General features: G+C 34.3%; 1 protein-coding gene across 3 annotated transcripts in view; it reads left to right on the top strand.

Annotated features, from left to right (window-relative positions):
• NAALADL2 (N-acetylated alpha-linked acidic dipeptidase like 2) overlaps nt 1-10123 on the top strand; it is a 1303052-nt gene that overhangs the window by 534378 nt on the left and 758551 nt on the right. The window lies entirely within an intron of this gene.

Genomic DNA, 10123 nt, shown 5'->3' with positions numbered 1-10123 from the left:
TTTACATCGGAATCTGGGGATGTACTGTATGGTGATTAACATAATATAATAAAAGAAAAAAAAAGAAAAAAAATAGTACAGTCTTCTCCTGTTCAACATGAAGATATACTCAATCATCAGATTAAAAATCTGCAAAAGGAATGCACTGCCCATTGACTCTTGGGCATTGACAGTCGTTAGCGTATTAGGACCAATACAAACACATTCATTAGTGAGCCTTCATTCCAACAATGTAAGTGCAGAAGTATAGGGCTTAAAGGATATTTGCCAACTATGATAAAATAAATACAATAATGATAAGAATGTATATATTCTTAATTTAAAAAATGAATGGTAAATCTGCCTTTCAGAATTAATATAAAATATCTGGATTTTTTCTACCATAAAAACTAATAATCATCAGATAGCACTCTTAGGATTATTTAGATTATAAAACTGTAGTTGGTAAACTGTAAGGTAAGTTGAATCTTAGAATGTGAAGAACAGAAACTGTTAGTGTCAGGTATGGTTCAAGTTATATCATCACTGAGGACCTGAAGAATAAACTTTCAGAGGAGATAAGCAATTAAGACAAGATCAAGGATATGAATTCTGGTCATGAGTCATAGACCTTTGAGCTAGAAGGAACAATAAGAAACTCTCTGATACAGGTTGCTGTTAGGTAAAGTATTTTTGCCATTCTGTATTTGAAGCAGCTAAGATCCAGAGAAGCTTTAATCTTCCCAAGTACCTGTAGTTCACATAATTAATAAAGAGGAAGGAAAACAGCTCCTCAAGTCAGGCCCTGTATTAACTTACAGTGTCTCGTAATCTTCATGGCAGTCATGTGATAAGAATGTTATAATCCCCATTTTTTCAAATGGAAAAAAAAAACTTAAGTGAAAACATAAAATAATTACTCAGTGTTTTAATTTCCTAGGGCTGGCACAGCAAAGTGCCACAAACTAGTTGGGTCAAAAGACACAAATGTGTTGTCTCACAGTGTGGAGGCTAGTAGTCCAAGATCAAGCTATCAGTAGGACCACGTTCTCTCTGAAGGTACTGGGAACGCATCTATTTCAGGACTCTCTCTGTTAGCTTCTGGTAGTTCCTGGGCTTGTGGTTGCATAATTCAAGTCTCTACATGGCATTCTCTGTGTGTGTGTGTGTGTGTGTGTGTGTGTAGGCATGTGTACATGTGTCTGTGTGCAAATTTTTCCTTTTTATAAGGACAGTAAGCCAGTATAATTCATTTTAACTAGCTGCATGTATCTGCAAGGAACCTATTTCCAAACAAGGTCATATTCTGAGGACTGGGAATTAGGATTTCAACAAATGAACCCTTTTTGGGGGGAGGAGGGCACGGCCAGTAAACTGGTAGTGCTGTTAACATTTAATTGCAAATTTTTCTGGCTGTATATTTTTACATTATTTGATGGCAGAAATAAATTTACACTTTGCTCCATAAAAGACTTTTTAATGTTTTTTTTTTCCATTTTTAATAAACTGGAAAAGAGAGTGAAGAAAAGGTTGTGATAAACAATTTGTTGGGAACAAAATCGTATAAGGTTTGTAATGTCCAATGATGGATTTTGGCTTTTATGTTGTTAGTAGGTAGGAAAAATTTCAGAAGGACAAGGTGATAATAGTAGTATTTTAAAAATATCAATCTCCCAGTAATATGCAAGATGGATAGTAGGGAAGAAAAACCAATCACCAGAAAACAAGTCTGTAGTCTCTAACTAAAATCCAAGCTCGAAAATATAAAGCACAGAAGAGGTGGTCCAGTGAAAATGTAAACCTAGGATTACATGAATCCCAGGGGATAGATAAAACCATTTGGGAAGATATATTTCATAAGATTTGGTTGTTGATTACATGTGGGAATAGAGAAATCAGGAGCGATAGAGTTTCATGACTGGAGACCAAAGAAGATGGTAACCTCCATAGATAGTAAGAACATTTTACTCTGTGTTTTAATTTTTGAATTTTAATTATATTTCTGGATTTCCCCCCATTGTCTTATATAATAAATTTCTTTGCTGATTCACTTGGTATCCTTAAATAACAATGGTCATAAATTCCTTATGGAAACCACAAAAGCAGATTTCCTGTTGAAAAACTATAGTGTAATATATAAATGAATCGGTTTGCATGAGGTTAGAGCAGAGCATTATCTAAATGATGGATTGTGGAGTTTGCGTAGGAGAATTGAGTTTCTGTGAATGCGGCAGTGTGGCCCTTTGGTAAACACTACCATCAGACTCCCATACCCACTTTAGTCCTAAATTGAAACTACTGATCTAATATTTCTTAAGTTATTGGCAACTTAGAATATTTTTGCTGTCTTATCTGATCATATTGACACAACTATGGGCTACTTTGCAATCACATTGTCACATCTGAAATACATTTTTTTAGTTACGTCATTCAATGCACAGTTTGCATGGCATCCACTATCAATCCTGAGCCAATGAGGAGGAATGAGAAAATGAAGCTTTGATCTCATAAGAAATAATTAACACTATCTAAATGATTTAGAAGATTTTAGTTCCAAAAATATTAGATATAGTTGGAAGGTTTTTATACAAGTTTTATAAAACAAAGTGAGGGATTGATTTATTTGAAGATAGTTTTAAATAAGGATTGCTTTTTAAGGTTGTGTATATATGGAAACCTGAGAGGAACTTTTTAAAGCTGAAAAAACAGGGAAAAGTTGTGTTGTGTAAAAATAGGATAAATTTTATAAGCTAAAGATTGATATAGGGATCATGTTCTACAGAGACAAATGGATTTGCACTGCTGTCCTAAATTAGTGGCTCTCAGTGCACATTTGCATCATTTGGAAGCTTTTTAAAGCAATACTAATGGTTGGCCCTATTCCCAGTAGATTCTGATTTGATTGGCCTGGCCTACAAGGGACCCAGGTATCAGCATTGTTTAAATCACTGCAGGTAATTCTATTTGCTGTCAGAAGTGAAAGGCTCTGCCCTAGAGCTTTTGTCAACTAGGAAATTGCATCGTTAAACATTATTCAATAGTTTTAGTATTATAACAATATGACATTAAAACAATATGACATTAAAACAATAACATTATAGAATACTATTTACTATCAGCAATTAACATATCACAATGAACAAAATATAAGCATTTATATACATACTGTACACAAATACCAATTTCTATCATAGTTTACAGGAATTTATTGGGGAGAAAAAACCCTCCATACTTAAGAAATCAGCTTTGTGTACCAGCCCTTTATCTGATATGTCATGTGCAAATATCTTCTCCCATACTGTAGGTTGCCTTTTAGTTTTGTTTACTGTTTCCTTTGCTGGGCAGAAGCTTTTTATCTTATGGTTTCATTCATATGTGGAATATAAGAAATAGCGCAGAGGATCATAGGGGAAGGGAGGAAAAACTAACTGGGATGAAAACACAGAGGGAGACAAACCATGAGAAACTCTTGATTCTGGGAAACAAACTGAGGGTTATGGAAGGGAAGGGGGGGTGTTGGTGGCAGGTGGGGTAACCGGGTGATGGGCATTAAAGAGGGCAAGTGATGTGATGAGCACTAGGTGATATACACAACTGATGAATCATTGAACACTATATCAGAAACTAATAATGTACTATATGTTGGCTAATTGAATTTAAATTAAAAAGAAGAAATTAGCTTTGTGGAGCAGAGGAGCACAAGCATGATTAATATTCTTGGTTTACCATACAGTCTATTTATTATTCATTTATTCAATACATTTTTGTTGAGTAACAACTATGTACCAGATACTATTAAGTGCTTGGGGGTAGAACAGACATCCTAGCCTTCATGGAGCTTATATTCGAATTGTGGGGATTTAAAATTCATTTGAAATTAAATACCATTATTTTATTTTCTTTGTATTTCTTCAGAAATTACCTACATTTCTATTTTCTGTAATGATATAAAAGTCCTTTTAAAAATAAGCATTTGCATTTTAAAACTGAGTCTAACAAAAATATATAAAATTATTAACACATAACCTTGATATGTCATAATTAAGAAAATATTACATGAATGACAAATACTTGGCAAATTCTTACCATCCATATGTGGACCCTAAAATAGTTTAGTTGCTCAAAAATGTAGGAGAAAATAGAGTTGGAAGCTTTACTTATATTTATGGAGGTATATTGCTTAGAGTCATTTTAATTTTCTTCATTCAGCATATGTTTTATTTAAACTTTATATAAGAACATTAGCTGCCATTCAGTACAATCAGATATGCCCTGTATCCTATTCTGAAACTCATCACCCTATATGCAAAACAACAAAAGGCTGGAAGACAGATGAAGGAGAAAGAAACCAGAAGAGAATAAGCAATTAAAATATGCTTCTGTATGGAGATAGAAGTGATAAAGGCCGTCCTTGAAAATATGTTGATTTGAAACAGTGGAGCACCAGCCTTATTGTTCACTTGAGAGAATAGGCATATAATGATCTTTACTGTGAGTTAGTATTATGTTTGGAAACATTAGTATTCAAATTAAGTCCATGTGTAGAATACTGTGTGTTTTTACACATGACTAAATAAAACCTACAGGAAGGGCGGCATCTGTATGAATGCAGCACTTCTCATCTTGTTTTTCTGTAAGTCTATACCTGGCAGTAGAGCTGAGTTACTGAAAAGCAAGTAATATTAAAATTGACCTGAAAAAGTACAAATTATAAAATAAATCATAGTTTACTATTTTACTAAACAATATCGTTTAAATGGCATACTTTTCTAGAATGATCTACAGAACAAGTAATTTTGATATCTAGTGACCTATTAAAATTTAGTTCAAGGTTTAACAAAATACACCTGTGACTCTAAGGGTATGACAATGAATATGATGAAGATTAAGAACAATTAAGATTTATGGTTTTATCATTTCTATTCTTAATGCACTGAGAACCACCTTCAAACTTGTTAAGTTTGACCTACAACTCTTCATAGACAGACTTGAAGATTGAATTTTCTGTTACTGCACTAAGACCTGGAAAAAGTGAGGATCAGTTGTGATAAGATCATTGTTGATTTGAAGCAATGTAATTTCTTGAGTTCGCTAACAATGAACGACTCAAGGTTTTCTTGTCTGTTTCCAAGTCCAAAAAATATTTCAAATTCTCAAAGTAATGCTTTTTTTTTGGGGGGGGGATACAGATAATATCTATTATTGAGTAAAATGTTCTTTTTACCCAATTTTGTGCATTTTTATTTACTGCATGTCCAATCATAGTAACTTAATGCATTTTTACACTTATTGTAACAAAAATAGTAATTTACTTTGGAGACTTGATATGATAAATTCTGCTTCATTTATTTTAGATTATTCCTCAAATTTATAAACATGTTCTTTAATTTTCTAATAGCCTAAAGTAATAATTACCTTCCTAAAATTTTTCTTAGGAAAAAAATGATATTAAAAGTATGGAAATTCATGATAATTTGCTATTTTAGAAACTGAATAAAATGTACTTATTGAAGAGCATGCTGGTCCATTTTGGAATGACAGTTAAAAGAAATATATCAAATCTAATCAGAAGTGTCTCTAAGTATCCCATTACAGAGAAATATTTTTATAAATACAGATTTGTGCAAATCAGAATGTTCTTTCAGATAGATGTGTAGAAAAGCAGTGAATGAACCATTCTGCCTTATTTTATTTGACTAGAAAGTGTTAGAGCTCTGGGGCTCATATTGTCTTCTTGTGCCACCTTCCACAGAGAAAGAGAATGGGGCATGCACAAAAAATCTCCACACATCTGTATTTTCTTCCTGCAGGGGAATCTAACTGGGGTAAAAGAAGAGAAAGTTAGGCATATTTATTTTGAAACAAACCTCTCCTAACCTTTCTTGTTAAGAATCCTTATGATGTAGAATGCAAAGTGCTGTAGAAAGTAAGTAAATTAGGAGAAGTTGTAAAAATTATGAGGATTCAAGAGGAAAAATGAGAGTTTATGATAAGAGATGTCGAAAGATGTTAGCATTAATACATCCATTCACCATATTTTTACCTACGCTGAGGCAGGAAATATGCTAGATGCTGAGGATAGCAGAGGCAAGGAGAAACAGATGAAGTATCTGTCTCATGGAGCTTCTCTTCAAGTGAGTGATCCAGACTCGCACAGATATAAAATTGCAATTATGACAAATATTTCAAAGGGCAGATACACATGACATGAGAGACTAAGATAAAGGAATTTCCCAGGTCATGGAGATCAGGGGAGAGCTCTCAGAGAAGGTGATTCAGGTGGCCTTCGTGGAGAAACCACCCCCCCCCTTCTGCTAAGGATATTTGTCTGTACAGATAAATATTAGAATGTAGCCTGCACTGAAAAATGCATGGGGCCCCTAAGTGGCTCAGTTGGTTAAGCGTCCCACTATTGGTTTTGACTCAGGTCATTATCTCAGTGTCCTGGGGTCAAGCCGCAGGGCGGCTCCATGCACAGCTGGGAGGCTGCTTGTGGATTCTATCTCCCTTACCCCCGCACGCATTTTCTTTCTCTCTTTCTCAAATAAATAAATCTTTAAAAAAAGAAAAAGAAAAATGTGTAAGTCATCAGCATTAAAAGACAAGAGAAAGGATTTTTTTTTTTTTTATGAGTATTAGTTTCCCAGGGCTGCTGAAACAAAGTACCACAAACTGGATGGATAAAAACAACAGAAATTCAACCTATTACAGTTCTGGAGACTAGAAGTCTGAAATCAAGATGTCAGCACGGCCGTATTCTGAAAACTCAAGAGAAAATTCCTCCATGCTTTTCTCTTAGTTGCTGGTAATCCTTGGCATTCTGTGGCTTGTGGACACATTACTCCAATCTGTGCCTTCATCATCCTATCTCCCTGTGCACCTCTGTCTCTGTGTGTGCTCTCTCTTCTCATATAGGACATCAGATTTATTAGCTAACAGATTTGTTACCCTAGTCTACTCCAGTGTCATTTCATATTAAGTCAATTACATCTGCAAAGACTATTTCCAAATAAGGTCATATCCACAGGCTCTGGATGGATGTGAATTCTGAACCATGTGGGGTTGGGGGAGAGGGATGAGAGAGAGAGAGAGACTATTCACACTATTCAGTATAATGTGAAACTCAGAACATGTCTAAAAATAAGTCCACTTCCAGATCTTTTATCTGGGTGTCATTGTAACCTGAGATAGTGTTTGGTTGAATGTCTGTGAAAATTGATTCAGATCATGTAGAGCAGTCCCCCTTTATCTGCAGGGGATACATTCCAAGACCCCAGTGGATGCCTGAAACCACAGAGTGTACTGAACCCTATATGCACTATGTTTTTTCCTATGCATACATACCTGTGATAAAGTTTAATTTATAAATTAAGCACAGTAAGAGATTAACAGCAATAACTAGTAATAAAATAGAACAATTATAACAATATGCTGTAATAAAGGTTATGTGAATGTGGTCTCTCCATCACTCTCTTAATATATATTGTGATGATGTGAGATGAGAAGACTCCTATGTGCTGAGATGAAGTGAAGGGAATGATGTAGGCATTGTGACATAGCATTAGGCTACTATTGACCTGACAGTTGGCTTTAGGTAACTGACAACATAGAAAGAGAAACCACATATAAGGCAGGGCTACTGTATATATTGAAGGTTAGCAAAGTGATGGGAATACCCTCAGAAGAAGAAGAGAAGATAATGCTCTGGGCATAAAGTCAAAACAGTTTATTTAGTATTTATCTATTTATTTAGTATTTATCTCTCCATGGCATTCAATATCTTTAAATATTCTTAATACTTAAAAAATATAACAATGAAAAAACCAAATAAACTATTTTTAGTAGGCAGTAAAGATAATTTTTTTAAAAAAGATTTTATTTATTTATCAGAGAGAGAGCATGAGCAGTGGGAGGGACAGAGGGAGAAGCAGATTCCCTGCCTAGTGGAGAGCCCTATGTGGGGCTCAATCCTGGGACTCTGGGACTATGACCCAAGCTGAAGATAGATGCTTAGCCAACTGAGCCACCCAGGTGCCCCTAGAGATAATTTTTTGAATACCTCAGTTTAAATAATTACCTCATACGTACATACCTCATATGATGTATGTACACACATTGCATTTTGCTTGAGACTTGCTCTGAATTTAATTAACATTGTATATTTTACTTCTACAAATTAAACTCTCCTTTTAGGGATCAACAAAACATAGTATAATAAATTCAAATGACATAAACCAACATGTAAAAGAACAGCAAAAAATGAATGGTAATAGAACCTTGTTAACTAGAATTTCTTCCATGAAGAGATGAGAAAATACGATATGGATCTGCTGATGTAAAATTACAGGATCTCATCTGCAGAGAGATTATCCAGCTGTTCTATGGTTAATACAAATGAATACAATACGAACCTCCTTAACCAGCGTCAACCTGATTTCATTAACCTGAGTCAATTTCAGTTTAGAATTTGTCAAAATTCCAATTTGATTTTAAGGTTTTTTTAAATATTTTATTTATTAGAGAGAGAGAGAGTGAGAGAGAGCACGAGGGGAACGAGGGTCAGAGGGAGAGGCAGACTCCTGCTGAGCGGGAACCCCAATGTAAGGCCTGATCCTGGGACTCCAGGATCATGACCTGAGCTGAGGGCAGACGCTTAACCAACTGAGCCACCCAGGTACCCCTTAAAGATCTTACTTTTAATATACTTCATCTTTCTAAGAATTATAATTTATATAAATTACAACATGTTTGCTTTATCTGCTTAAGCTGCTCAACTACTCTTTTATACAAAGTTTCCTCATAACATCTTTTGCTTGACAATGGTAAACACTGTTTAAAAGTTGCTTTTGTACTAACCCTATCACAAGTGGAGAGACCACACCAAGTGGTGATTCTTTGCCTATTTATGCTACAGGGTTTACAAGGCCTTGTTTACACTATCCCATAACATTTGCTGATTCTGGCAGTTTAGGGACAAAGTGAAAAGGCAGAGGAGAGAAAAAAAAAAGTAGAAAAAGAAACACAAAAATATATGGTGAGAAAACATGATACCTGACACCACATAATTTTGTTTTAGTTCACAATTCCCAGGTAAGTAATTTTAGATGAATTTATATAGCTAATACAATTGTTTAAAAAGTAAAAACATCAGTCAGATAATTATTTTTCTCTCTAATGAAGTAATGGAAATAATCTCCTTGATTCCACAGACACAGCTCTTCATTTTATTTAGAAAATTAAAAACTTAGGGCATGAAAATCAATCTTATAACTTCAATGAATTTAGCTTTTTTTTTAATCTCAAAATAGGAAATTTCTGCCAACCTTTTTTTCCCTAATAAACAAGCACATCACTCACTTAGGGAAAGTTGTTTGTGTTGGCTTCTCTGTTCTTTTCTTTTGATGAATTGCAGGTTTTTCAGACCCCATACCCATCACATAATTTCCTGACCTCAATTATACTTCTCAGAAAAGAACAGGTAACGAGTAATGGAATTGTTCATAGGGCTTTTAAAAGTTGCACTTAAAGAATGAGATGAAAACATAACAAAATTTTCTACTAGAACATGTATTCAGCAAGTTTGTATTTTAGCTGTAATTTTCTTAATCTATGCATTAAATCTTAACTTTTAAATTGCTCATATACTATGACTTTAAAAAAAGTGAAAAAGTAAAGATGCAGTGATTTATTTCAAAATCTGATAATAAACCTATTCTGGATTGAGTGAGTAATCCAGACAAGAGGCAATTCTATATTATGATTAGCAACATGCAAAAAACAAAAACAAAAANAAAAAAAAAAAAAAAAAAAAAAAAAAAAAAAAAAAAAAAAAAAAAAAAAGACCTGGAGACATTTTCAGCTCACTACGTATCCTGGGGAAGGAAGAATCAGGAGAATTAGGAAGGAAAGAGAGTGCACAGAAGATACAGTTGCCCATTGCACTAGAGCACATAAGCAAATTATTTTCTTTGTATTAAGGCCTACTGAACTTTATTTTTTTTTTAATGATTTTTTATTATATTATGTTAGTCGCCGTACAGTACATCCCCAGTTTCCGATGTAAAGCTCGATGATCCATTAGTTGCGTATAACACCCAGTGCACCATGCAATATGTGCCCTCCTTACTACCCATCACCGGTCTAT

This window comes from Ailuropoda melanoleuca, chromosome 1 (genome assembly GCF_002007445.2).
Source record: "Ailuropoda melanoleuca isolate Jingjing chromosome 1, ASM200744v2, whole genome shotgun sequence".
Classification (NCBI taxonomy): domain Eukaryota; kingdom Metazoa; phylum Chordata; class Mammalia; order Carnivora; family Ursidae; genus Ailuropoda; species Ailuropoda melanoleuca.
Note: the sequence above shows the minus strand (reverse complement) of the source record. Positions and strands in the feature narration are given on the sequence as shown.